A 14438-nucleotide genomic window follows, 5' to 3' on the forward strand; every position below is an offset into this window, starting at 1 on the left:
CGATAATTACGTTGTTAGTTTTTATTAGTCTTATTAGTTTTAATCGAAATAATTATCGTACGATTCCCCATTTCAACTCGCCATGTTTTGACTGCGAACAAACAGCTGATAGCGGTGTGTCTACATTTTTAAAAGAAGCATGGCCTGCAAGACGTCGATGGTGGAAATTTCAGCTCTACTAACGTATGACAGATTATAAAGGTATGTTTCAATACAGGATATGTCGTATTGACTTTTTCTTTTCAAAGTATTTGCACTTTTCAATCTAATCCGAGATTCCTCTGACTCTTACCTCCGCTTTTGAAGTACATCACAATATAAAAGCGGGCGTTAGAGTCAGCGGAATCTCGGAATATTATCTGTCCAGTGTATTTTCACGGTAGCTGCAGAACTGTAGCTCTCCGGGAAAAAAATATTGACAGACCGGAGAGCTACAGGGCCACCCATTGAAAAAATTGTACATGTATATTTATTGCGCAGAAAAACGTGCGCTAGTTTTGGACTGATTTACCTTATTTATACGCAAATTCTGTGAAAACATTAGTACCATTAAATTCTTCATGCAATTTACTACTGATATCGACTCTTTATTTGCCTCAGACTTTCTCCGAAACACGCTACCGACCTCGGAAAATCAAGTATGTTGAATTTACATCGAGATCGAGAGTCGCCATTTTTACATGTAAACAAAATGGACCACATGAATTTACGGGACTGGTGATGGTGTTTAAAAGACTATCCGAGGCAAGTGAAGAGAGGATATCAGTAGTAAATTGCATGAAGAATTTAAAACTAAAAGCGGTGGGAGTCCTAAGGTACACAAGAATAGAATGTTGTAATTAGAGTGCATGTTTGCATGATGATAACTTTACCCTAAATATTTTGTCACGTGACACGGAACAGGGTGGACATACTATCCCAGCTCTCGTGTTTTTTTGACAGTTTTTGCGAATATCCTTTTTTCTGTGGATTTACTATCAACCCAGATGACACAGGAGGGTATTTGGAATGTGTATATATGTTTTTTGAATTTTTGTTCTTCAGTTTATTTGTGAATTTCATACATTTATTTACCGGCTTACTTAGTGAACACTCGGTGAACACCCTTCACCACGCAAAATTCCCCGACTGTCTCGCCTACCTTGTGCATTCAAACTCCGTCATGGGTGAACAGGTAGAGAACCGTACGATCAAACCGTTATACCTTAAGGACTCTGAGATCCAGTGCTCTGACGAGGGAAGGGTAACGGATTTTGATCTAATGGACTGTGTCGCGAAAGTTGTCGGTAATTCTTTACACTGTCTACAGCTCGACCGTAATTTATGGCGGGTTTACCTGCGGGATGTGGCTAGCCGGGAAAAGCTGCTGACCGAAGGGATTCATATCCAAAATGTGTCTATATCATTCTTTGATACTAACCCGTATTCATCGGGCATTCATAATGCCTCAGAAAAATCTCTAAAGATTCGGCTCTGTGGACTACCCTTATCTGTAGACGATTCTGCTGTCCTCGAGCTACTTGAAAAGCTTGAAGTAAAGCCCACAAGCAAAATATTATATGAGAAAATACGTCACCCCATTACATACAAGATGACAAGTGTGTTGAATGGAAATCGCTTTCTATACATTGAACCCTTGAAAGAAGGAAAGCATTTACCCAGAATCAATTACTGTGCCGGCTTGCGCTGCAAACTTTTTCATTTTGGTCAGCCAAAATTCCAGCGACAACTGACATGCACAAAATGTTGGGCCACAGACCACACTATGAAATTTTGCAAAAATAACCCACGCTGCAAAGTTTGCAAGCTGGAAGGGCACAAACCCGGGGATAAAACATGCCCCTCTTACGAATCGCAAAACAACGTCATTGCATTCAATGGAGAGGACAACATCCTATCCAATTTTTTTCCGTGTGAGCTTAACATGTATGGTTTCACGCACAAATCAGCAGAGCATGCTTTTCAGTATACGAAAGCGGTAAGATGTGGAGATCTGGACACGGCGAAAACGATCCTAGAGGCCAAGGATGCTTTATCTGCAAAACGATTGGGAGACAAACTACGGCCCAATGAACAGTGGGCCGACACAAGGGAGTCCGTCATGACGGAAATCATTGAAAACAAATGTGTACAGGTTCAAAGATTCAGGGAAAAGTTGAGATCGGTTAAGAAAGACACTATCTTTGCTGAATCCACTTATAACGATACCTGGGGCACAGGACTGAACAAGGAAGCAACGGAAAATACAAAGATCGAGGCATGGCCAGGGAAAAATCTTCTTGGTCAGATCATAGGCAAGATAAGCAAAAAAATCCGTAAACGGAAAAAGAGCGACCAATGGAGCAAGCCCAGCCAAAAACAACAGTCGAAAGTCAACACCAAACAAAGAGACATCGCGCAGATGCTTCGCGAATTACGCTACCAGTCGGAATCGGAGTCGATGTCGGGATTCGATGCCTCCACGGAGTCCGACTCAGACGAGTCAACATCTGCTAAAAACAAGGGCTAATCGCACGTTGCTAAGGCCAGCAACTCGGTCAATCAGGACACGGACTGTTTCAGGACTTTGGTCATGATCTATGGACTGGATTAGTATGCACGGTATATATATCTGTATATTGCAACTCTTTAATTAAATGTATTTAATTAAGTAGTTGAATGGAAAAATTAGAAATTATTTCAGTTAACGTAAGGGGGTTAAATACCCCCGAAAAGCGGAAAAAAATTTACTCTTGGTTAAAAGAAAGTAATACTGATATTGTTTTATTACAAGAAACACATTATATAGAAAAGAATGAAAACTTATACAACTATAACTGGAAAGGCGATTCTTTTCACGCTTTTAGCGACTCAGCTTTTAGTAAAGGTGTGTCCGTATTATTCAACGATAAAATTAAAACAAATATAATGAATGTTAGAAAATCTATAGATGGTAGAAGAATTTTAATCAATATTGAAATCGACAGTAAAATTTTTACATTGGTAAATATTTATGCTCCGAATGATGCAAATAAAAGATGTGAATTCTTTAAAAAGCTAAAAGTGTTTATATCAAAAAACTGTATAAATGAAAATATTATATTATGCGGTGATTTCAACTGTAATATGTCTAACAGTGCTGATAAAAGTTTACGCCATTTACAAGATTTGAAAGAATACTTTAATTTAGATGATATGTGGACAAAACTTAATCCGGAAAAGACAGGAAATACCTGGTGTGATGCAAAAAATGACCCTAAAAGTCGAATTGACTACATATTTATTAATAACTCATTCTATTGTATTCCAACAGATTTCAAGGTTGGGAAAATCCCGGGTACTCATTCAAATGGGATTCGAATGACTGATCACAGATTTCTAAAACTCTATTATGATATAGATAAAACAAAAAAGGGACCCGGATATTGGAAGCTAAATGTTTCTTATCTCGAAAATGGTAACTACAAAAAGGGAATTAGCGATATCGTTCATAACATAGATCCATCCTTAAGCCCACTTACTACGTGGGAATTGATTAAAAGAAATGTAAGAGAATTTTCCATTAAATTTGCAAAAACTGAGCAAAAATCATTTAAACAGAAAATAAAGACAATAGAACATGAAATAGGTGAATTAGAAAATGAACACGCTGACAGTTTCAATTACAAAAAACTAAAATCATTAGAAGCTGAATTAGATTCCTTGTACGATAAAAAAGCCAAAGGGGCTCAAATAAGATCTAAAATCAAATGGATAGAAGAAGGGGAGAAAAATTCTAAATATTTTTTGGGCCTAGAAAAACATAATCAGGCGTCAAATGTAATTAAAGAAATAAAATCAGAGAAGGGATTAAAAATAAACAAAACGAATGCAATATTGGGGGAAATGCTTATTTTCTATCAAAATCTTTATACAAGTAAAAATATTCCAATTGAAAATATTAATACATATCTGTCGGAAATAAGCGAAAATCCTACGCTAAATAACGATGATAGAAATTATTTAGATAATTTTCCCTCATATGAAGAATGTAGAGAGGCAGTAAATAACATGAAAAAAGAAAAATCGCCTGGTTTAGATGGCTTACCTTGTGAATTTTATCAATGTTTTTGGGACATAATCGGTCCTTTTTTCTACAAAGCTCTTAATGAAATATTTCAAAGAGGTGAAATGGCATACTCTCAAAGACACGCTGTGATATCTTTAATTTACAAAAAAGGGGAAAAAGATAGCTTAAAAAATTACCGACCAATTAGTTTAACAAATACAGACTATAAAATCATTGCTTTCATTTTTGCGAAAAGATTACAAACAATATTAACTAAACTAATTAGCGAACAACAAACTGCATACATTAAAGGGCGGTATATCGGAGAAAACGCTCGATTAATTCTAGATGTTTTTGAATACTGTGAAACAGAAAATCTTGATGGCATATTACTCTTCTTGGACTTTGAAAAAGCATTCGATTCCGTGGAGTGGAATTTCTTGTTTAAGGTTCTAGAAAAATTTAACATTAGCAATAACTTCATAAAATGGGCCAACATACTTTATTCCAATCCAATATTTAAGATGAAAAATAACGGCTGGTTGTCAAAAACATGCACAATGACTCGTGGAATAAGACAGGGTTGTCCGCTTTCTGCCTTGCTATATCTTTTTGTAGCTGAAATTCTAGCTATTAAGATAAACAGTAATCAGAACATAAAAGGAATAACAATAAACAACAATGAAATAAAAAACATTCAACACGCAGATGATCTAAGTATAGCCCTAAGAGATGAAATGTCAATGAAACATGCTTTAGACGTGCTTAACGAATTTTGTAAACACGCTGGATCTAAAATAAACATAAACAAAACAGAATGTATTCTATTAGGTACTCTAAAAAATCTTTATGACGAGCTCTATGGTATCAAAACTACAAACAAAGCAGTAAGATGTTTGGGAATCTTCATTGGGCACGATAAAGTAGAATGTTATAATAAGAACTGGATGAAAGTTTATCATGATGTGGAAAAGCTTTTTGAGTCTTGGAAAAGAAGAAAATTAACTTTATTTGGTAAATCATGCATTATTAACACACTTGCTTTATCCAAACTCACATACGTTGCTTCAATACTTAATTCTCCCGAAAATGACTTTATAAAAAAAAATCAACGCTTAATCTATAACTTTATTTGGGATAAAACCGAAAGAATTAAACGTAATACTTTAATAGGTAATGTTTTAAAAGGTGGGCTGGCAGTTGTTGATATTGAATGTAAAATAAAGGCATTAAAAGCCTCTTGGGTTCCTCGACTCTTAAAAAACAAAAACATTCTGTACAAAATTTTTGATTCTTTCTGTAAACAAATAAACATAGATGTAAATTACGCATTACAATTTTCAGAAAAAAAGATAGAAAATATGCAAAAATTAGGAAAATTACCAATGTTTTATCAACAAGTGTTATGTTCATTCAATGAATGTAAGCCTAAAAACTCAGAAAATATTTCATCAATTAAAATTGTACAACAACCGATATGGAACAACTGCAATTTTTTGTATAAGGGAAACTCCTTATTTTTTAAAAATTGGATTACATGTGGAATTCTATATGTAAACGACTTGTTAAATGATGAAGGAAATTTCAAGTCGCTTTTAGACTTCAAAGACTGTATTAATAATAAATCAAACTGGATATGTGAATTCAAGATTCTTTCCTCTGTTTTCAAGCCTTTATGTAGGAAATTTGATTTTTCAAATTGTAAGTTTACTAATATACAAAATAATAATTATTTTAATTTTCATTCAGGTTATGAGAATGTATTAGGGCAAAGATGTAGTTTTTTCTATGAGAATTTAGTAAATAAGAAGTTTACTAAACCTTGTTATCAGACTGTTTTACAAAAGGAATATGATATTGATTCTATTGATTGGAAATATATCTACAAATGTAAATTATCAGATATTTCTGATAAACGTCTAGCAGAATTCAATTACAAAGTATTAAATAATATTCTTTGTAACAATGTTTATTTAAGTAAATGGAATAAAGAAATCCACAGTCAATGTAAAATATGCCAGGAGAATGAAAATACAAAGCATCTTATTTTTGAATGTGATAATGTACTTGAAATATGGAATGCTTTAAATGTTTACACTAAAATTGATATTAAGTGGAAACATGTACTTTTAGGTTTTTTTCATGAACAAAATAGAAAAATTGTATCACTGAATACCCTCATTTCATTTATAGCATACAGAATTTATAAATATAAGATGTATTGTCGGGTACATTCCTTAGAAGAAACAAATTACAATATTTTGAACCATGTAAAGGTATCTACTGTATTCTATGCTTCTGTTTTAAAAAGTCACAATTCATTCGTAGACTATAGAATTTTCCAAAATTTTGTAAAATCAATTTAGAGCATATGTATATTCTATATTTTGTTGATGTTATCTCTGTTTGTTATATTTGATGTAAAACTGATATACTGAATAAATCTATATAAAAAAAAAAAAAAAAAAAAAAAAAAAAAAAAAAAAACTTTACCCTAAATATTTAAATATAGCAGATCTTTACCATATCGCCTTCACTTAATTTTTAAATTAAAAAACTCATGCTTGTGTTTAATTAAATAGATATAGTTGACAAAGTAAATATTCAATCTAATTAAAATTAGACCTTTTGTCTCGCTCTCTGTTATATATGGTTATTGCTTGTGTAACAGGCATGTAAAACAGAGTGCGAGATGAAAAGTCTCAAATTTCAAATTATATCAAGCTCAGAATTTAGGTCAATGTTCCATGATATCTATTAAACAGTCTTCTCAAGATATAAGTATTTCACAGAATCATTGTAATTTGAGAGATAAGATTATCTTTTATACATATTGATTCATTTTAGGTAAGCTTTACATGCATATAACATCTACATAGCATGTAAATAATTTTTACTGCATGTGCCTCAGATCTCTCTCTCTCTCTCTCTCTCTCTCTCCTCTCTCTCTCTCTCTCTCTCTCTCTCTCTCTCTCTCTCTCTTTTAATCTTAACAAAGACTGAAACTGTCAGAGGGCAACTTAATTTTGTGACAAAAATATCTCGATCTTGTAAAAGAAATCCAAAGTGCATTGAATTTTAAAATGAGCATGTATTATTAATCCCTCATTTTTATGCGCATTATACATAGTATTGTTTTTAAAACATGTAATTCGTAAAAAAAAAAACCCTCGCTAAATTTATTCGCAATAAACCCCAGTAGAATTGACAAAACATGGTATACACGTACCAGAAGCTTATACGTTGACACTGCATGTTTGGATTGGTAATATTCCTTTGTAGTTTATGAATTGAAATATTGCTGTCGCACTTCAAGTAAAACAAACTCTCTCTCTCACTCCTGCTCTCGCTCTCTCCCAATCTGATATGTCTATACCCAAGAAATTATTTTAATGGTATGATATTATGACTTGATATGCACATTTTTGTTTTTGTACTGGCTAAATGTTAATGTCATATACCGGTATTTGGATATGTCATACTTATAACACTGCATGGTCAGTGTATTTTTTCCAAAAATATTATGTATATGTTAATGTAAACACAGCTATTACAAGTACATGTATGTTAACACAGCTAATTTTTTTTTTCCATTTCAGCTTAAAGCAGACTCTTGTTACCACATGGCTTTTACCTGTTGATTCTTGTGGTTTCAGCTCTTGAGGTTAACCTGTCACCTCTACCCACATGCATATTCCCTGTGTTCTACAGACTATCTACCGGTAATTCAAATTAAATCGGATAATGCATGAACAATAATGGAACTTTAAGAAAGCATCATGTCCTATTGTGGTTTGTTCATGTTTGATAAGAAATTATGAAAAACAAAATTAAGGCTGTTTAAAGAAATATAAGTGTTGTGAACATTTGTTTTTCAATAAAAGTATGCAATTATATTTCCTTCATTTTTTATTTTATAAAGATATTTAGATGTGTTTACATAGTTGAAAAATCACCCAACTCTTTCCAGTTTTCTCCATTAAGATTACATGTAGGATATGTAAATGTACATTTGACTTTTGAATAACACCAGCAATGATTATTACTTTTGAAATGAGCAAGAAACAATCTATTTTCATCCTTTTAAGGTATATATGCATAAAAAAAGTAGAAAAAAACATGTCAAATTTGAACATTTTTAATGGAATTCTCCTCCGCCTCCAGCTACCCGGGTGTGTTTGAATTTAATTTTATTTAAGGCTGATGTTGAACTTGTTGATCTTACTGTTTTATCATGGTTAAAAAGAGACAAGAAACCAGAATAGATTAGATTTTTAATAAATATGATTGTTAGCTTACTTTTTTTCATGGAAAAAAGAAATCACATGCAGGAATACTTGTCTATTTATTTATTAAAATGCTACAAATCATTCAAGAAACATAAAAAGATCAAATTTTAGTATCATTGATGATTGTTTTCAAACATGTGTGAGAAAGGACTCATAGAAATTGCCACAAGTTTCAGAAAATTAGGCAAAATATTTCAAACCATGACTTTTTATGAAAATCAAAAGATAGGGGGTGGGTATACATGTAAGGGCATTTCTAAGTTATGTGAAGCTTTTATCAAGATAATATCATGTAGATGTATGTTGTATTGAATAAGGTTTCTTATTAAAGGTGGTTGAACAACAATTGACCTCTAAAAGGTCAGGTAAAGATGTTTTACTATGGAGAACCCTGTAAACCTGTGTTGAGTAAAAGAAATTGGAAATGGTGGGTTCACTTAAATGGCCATATGTTTATTAAACCTCAATGGAATTGTCAATATGTGGTATACTTTTTTCTCAGAATTGCATTAGCTTTCTTATTCTAAGACAAAGACATCTGTTCATAAAATGTACTAAGTTAAAGGTAGCAAGGGACGATTCGGATAAAGTACCTGTTAATATTTTTGTAAAATTAAGGTACATCACTACACCTAGACTTATACTTTTTAAGACACTACTTCACAAGATGGCGATTTAAATGTTTTGTTGAACACTTAATATCGTTCGATTGGGTTGTTTACCGTCAAAGCTTAATGGTTAAAGTATTGGGTTTCTAAACCGTTTGAGTTTTAGTCCGCCTGGAGCTTTTGTTACTGTTTATTGAATTAAATTTTTGAAAATGTAATTGTTCATCCAAATTTGCACATTTTTTGCCTTTTTGACTTAAACACTTCTTATCAATTATGATATCTATCATAATCAAGTAATTTTCTGCTGATTTGAGAAAATATTTCAAGGTGTTTTGAGCCACCTTAAGAGATGCTGTACTTGAAGGCTTATGAGTGTTGCTAAGATTCATAAAATGAATTTTAATGATCATCATTAGAGGGATCTCCCTTGTTGGAATTGGTATGCAATATGAAAACCCCTAATGTTTAATACGTATATGAGAATTGAATGGTGAAACTTGCGGCTAAGACTGTTGTGTTGACTTTACACTGTGAAATTGCAAGTTACAAATGGGAGGTTATATAACTCGAAATTTATGTGGATGGGACATTATATACCTATTCACTGGGTATGAGGATGATAGCAAGTTTATTGTCCTCCAAGACAGCCACTATTTCATGGGCGAAGCCAAGTGAAATAGTTGCTGTTGAGGGGGACAATAAACTGTCTGTAATCCTCACACAATACAACAGTCTTAGTCTGTCTTTCTGTCAGTAAATAGATATAGATATATTAATTATTATCCTGAAGAAAACTTAATTTGTTGGCCATGCAGAATTTCTTGATGATAAACAAATTAGAATTATCGGACTTTGAATTTAATGCTGTGATCGGATTATACCAGAGGTGTTCCGAGTTTAAAAAAGGGAAATCGAATGCTGCCGGTGAATACTTTCATTGACTATTCACCATGGACAGATAGCATAGAAACTATTTCACAGTTAGATGGAATAGCATGTTTATTCATTGTAATTTTACATAGGAAATATTCACAGAAATATAATAAACTTTACATTGCTAAGTTTCTGACATTTGATGGTGCAACAAGCACACAGTTTGGAAGGTCAAAGGTGACATCTTTTGTATCTGACTCCTTTTCGGCTTTATAACTAAAAAAGTTTACAACCGATTGAAATGAAACTTTGAGAGATTATGTGCAACTATTATGCCTCTAATATAAGATCCTAAAGTTTCTTTGAAAACGACCTTTCCGTTTTTACGTTACGTCATTTAAAAAAAAAATTTAAAAAGTCATTTTGTCATTTCATTCCGATTTTACATTTGTCATTTTACTTATGTAATAGGGCCGAGAAATGAAAATCTGTCACTTCCGGTCGAAACCGGAAGTGATTCAAATTTTTCGAAAAATTAAATTTTTTGATCAAATAAAAAAAATATATGTATTTGGTAGAGCTTAATAATCTGAATCTAACACTGAAATCCGTTTGAAAATCGGACAATGCATTACAGAGTAATTGGGGTTTAAAAATTGATTTTTTCCGGAAATTTTGATTCCGCGTCCTTAGTTTAAAAAATAGCGTAATGTTTAAAGTAAAATTAACTCGTACCAAAAATAATTGCTAAGTCGTACTTGAACAGATTCGGATTTTTTTTGTTAAGTCGTTCTTGAAATCGGAAAGGTTTTTGTTAAGTCGTACTTAAAATAATTCGTATTTTATTAAGTCGTACCAGGAATAATTCGATTTTTTCATCTTTTTATTTTAGTTACATTTGTTATTGGTTTAAGAGCTCTGCTTCTTACAGGAACTTCCAGCTTTACTTCCGACATTAACGGAAGACCCACTCGTTGCTTTGCAACGAGCTTTGCTCTAGTTATTATTATTCTTCTTGTTTTTCCTTCTGGCTTCTTTTTTGCTTTATATCTCAAAAACTATTCAACCGATTTGCAAGTAATTTTCAGGGATTATGTTAAATTCTTGTCCCTTGAAGCTTTCAAAGTTTCAGTCATTAAATTACTTTCGTTTTTTAGTTACGTCATTTTAAAAATTTTCAAAAAGTGATTTTGTCCAGGACTTTTCTCGTAAACGGTTGTTTATAAAGACTTGAAATTTTCTGTGATTGTAAATCTGCAGATTTACTAATGGCATTTGAAGAAAAAAAATAATTATGTCACTTCCAGTCGAAACCGGAAGTGATTCTAATTTTTTGGAATTTTCATTTTATTGAGCGAATAATAAAATTATATGCATGTTGTAGAGTTTGCAAAGCTAAATGCAAAACTGAAACTCGTTTTCCAATCGCATTTCAGAGATGTCGGGGTTCAAAAATTGATCTTTCCGGAAATTTTGATTCCGTGTTTTTGGTTTAAAAAATAGTGCAAATTTCACACTGAAAGTAATTTTTACTGAAAACAATTCGTACTGATCATTAAACTATATATAAAACACAAAATGATATGCATATTATAGAGTTTGCAAAGCTTAATACAAAACTGAAATTCGTTTTCAAATCGGATGATGCATTGCAGAGATATCGGGGTTTAAATATTGATTTTTCCGGAAATTTTGATTCCGTGTTCTTGGTTTAAAAAATAGTGTAAAATTCACACTGAAAGTAACTCCTGCTGAAAACAATTGGTGCAGGTCATAAAACCGGACTCTGTTTTTTTAATAGTAAATTAAAGTGTTTATCGATACAATTTCGTTATTTCGATCGATAATTACGTTGTTAGTTTTCATTAGTCTTATTAGTTTTAATCGAAATAATTATCGTACGAATCCCCATTTCAACTCGCCATATTTTGACTGCGAACAAACAGCTGATAGCGGTGTGTCTACATTTTTAAAAGAAGCATGGCCTGCAAGACGTCGATAGGGGAAATTTCAGCTCTACTAACGTATGACAGATTATAAAGGTATGTTTCAATACAGGATATGTCGTATTGACTTTTTCTTTTCAAAGTATTTGCACTTTTCAATCTAATCCGAGGTTCCTCTGACTCTAACCTCCGCTTTTGAAGTACGTCACAATATAAAAGCGGGCGTTAGAGTCAGAGGAATCTCGGAATATTATCTGTCCAGTGTATTTTCACGGTAGCTGCAGAACTGTAGCTCTCCGGGAAAAAAATATTGACAGATCGGAGAGCTACAGGGCCACCCATTGAAAAAATTGTACATGTATATTTATTGCGCAGAAAAACTTGCGCTAGTTTTGGACTGATTTACCTTATTTATACGCAAATTCTGTGAAAACAATTAGTACCATTAAATTCTTCATGCAATTAACTACTGATATCGCCTCTTTATTTGCATCAGACTTTCTCCGAAACACGCTACCGACCTCGGAAAATCAAGTATGTTGAATTTACATCGAGATCGAGAGTCGCCATTTTTACATGTAAACAAAGTGGACCACATGAATTTACGAGACTGGTGATGGTGTTTAAAAGACTATCCGAGGCAAGTGAAGAGAGGATATCAGTAGTAAATTGCATGAAGAATTTAAAATTAAAAGCGGTGGGAGTCCTAAGGTGCACAAGAATAGAATGTTGTAATTAGAGTGCATGTTTGCATGATGATAACTTTACCCTAAATATTTAAATATAGCAGATCTTTACCATATCGCCTTCACTTAATTTATAAATTAAAAACTCAGGCTTGTGTTTAATTAAATAAATATATTTGACAAAGTAAATATTCAATCTTATTAAAATTAGACCTTTTGTCTCGCTCTCTGTTATATATGGTTATTGCTTGTGTAACAGGCATGTAAAACAGAGTGCGAGATGAAAAGTCTCAAATTTCATATTATATCAAGCTCAGAATTTTGGTCAATGTCCCATGATATCTATTAAACAGTCTTCTCAAGATAGAAGTATTTCACAGAATCAATGTAATGTGAGAGATTAGTTTATCTTTTATACATATTGATTCATTTTAGGTAAGCTTTACATGCATATCACATCTACATAGTATGTAAATAATTTTTATTGCATCATGATCTCTCTCTCTCTCTCTCTCTCTCTCTCTCTCTCTCTCTCTCTCTCTCTCTCTCTCTCTCTTTTAATCTTGGCAAAGACTGAAACTGTCAGAGGGCAACTTAATTTTGTGACAAAAATATCTCGATCTTGTAAAAGAAATCCAAAGTGCATTGAATTTTAAAATGAGCATGTATTATTAATCCCTCATTTTTATGCACATTTTACATAGTATTGTATTTAAAACGTGTAATTCTTAAGAAAAAAAACCCTCGCTAAATTTATTCGCAAAAAACCCCTGTAGAATTGACAAAATATGGTAAACACGTAGCAGAAGCTTATACTTTGACACTGTTTGGATTGGTAATATTCCTTTGTAGTTTATGAATTGAAATATTGCTGTCGCACTTCAAGTAAAACAAACTCTCTCTCTCACTCCTGCTCTCGCTCTCTCTAAATCTGATATCTCTATACCTAAGAAATTATTTTAATGTTATGATATTATGACTTGATATGCACATTTTTGTTTATGTACTGCCTAAATGTTAATGTCATGTATTTGGATATGTCATACTTATAACACTGCATGGTCAGTGTATTTTTCCCAAAAATATTATGTATATGTTAATGTAAACACAGCTATTACAAGTACATGTATGTTAACACAGCTAATTTATTTTTTTTTATTTCAGCTTAAAGCAGACTCTTGTTACCACATGGCTTTTACCTGTTGATTCTTGTGGTTTCAGCTCTTGAGGTTAACCTGTCACCTCTACCCACATGCATATTCCTTGTGTTCTACAGACTATCTACCGGTAATTCAAATTAAATCCGATAATGCATGAACAATAATGGAACTTTAAGAAAGCATCATGCCCTATTGTGGTTTGTTCATGTTTGATAAGAAATTATGAAAAACAAAATTAAGGCTGTTTAAAGAAATATAATTGTTGTGAAAATTTGTTTTTCAATAAAAGTATGCAATTATGTTTCCTTCATTTTTTATTTTATAAAGATATTTAGATGTGTTTACATAGTTGAAAAATCACCCAACTCTTTCCAATTGTCTCCATTACGATTACATGTAGGATTTTTAAATGTACATTTGACTTTTGAATAACACCAGCAATGATAATAACTTTTGAAATGAGCAAGAAACAATCTTTTTTCACCCTTTTAAGATATATATATATATATGCATAAAAAAAGTAGAAAAAAACATGTCAAATTTGAACATTTTTAATGGAAATCTCCTCCGCCTCCAGCTACCCAGGTGTGTTTGAATTTAATTTTAATTAAGGCAGATGTTGAACTTGTTGATCTTACTGTTTTAGCATGGTTAAAAAGAGACAAGAAACCAGAATAGATTAGATATTTAATAAATATGATTGTTAGCTTACTTTTTTTCGTGGAAAAAAGAAATCACATGCAGGAATACTTGTCTATTTAATTATTAAAATGCTACAAATCATTCAAGAAACATAAAAAGATCAAATTTTAGTATCATTGATGATTGTTTTCAAATATGTGTGAG

The 14438-nt window shown here is 32.3% G+C and overlaps 1 long non-coding RNA gene across 1 annotated transcript; it reads left to right on the top strand.

Annotated features, from left to right (window-relative positions):
* Positions 1-212: 212 nt before the first annotated feature.
* LOC136272673 (uncharacterized) lies at positions 213-7704 on the top strand. The gene is made up of 2 exons (XR_010710677.1): positions 213-744; positions 7627-7704. It is a non-coding gene; the product is annotated as an uncharacterized lncRNA (long non-coding RNA).
* The last annotated feature ends 6734 nt before the right edge of the window (positions 7705-14438 follow it).

This window comes from Magallana gigas, chromosome 1, assembly GCF_963853765.1.
Source record: "Magallana gigas chromosome 1, xbMagGiga1.1, whole genome shotgun sequence".
In the NCBI taxonomy this organism is placed as follows: Eukaryota; Metazoa; Mollusca; class Bivalvia; order Ostreida; family Ostreidae; genus Magallana; species Magallana gigas.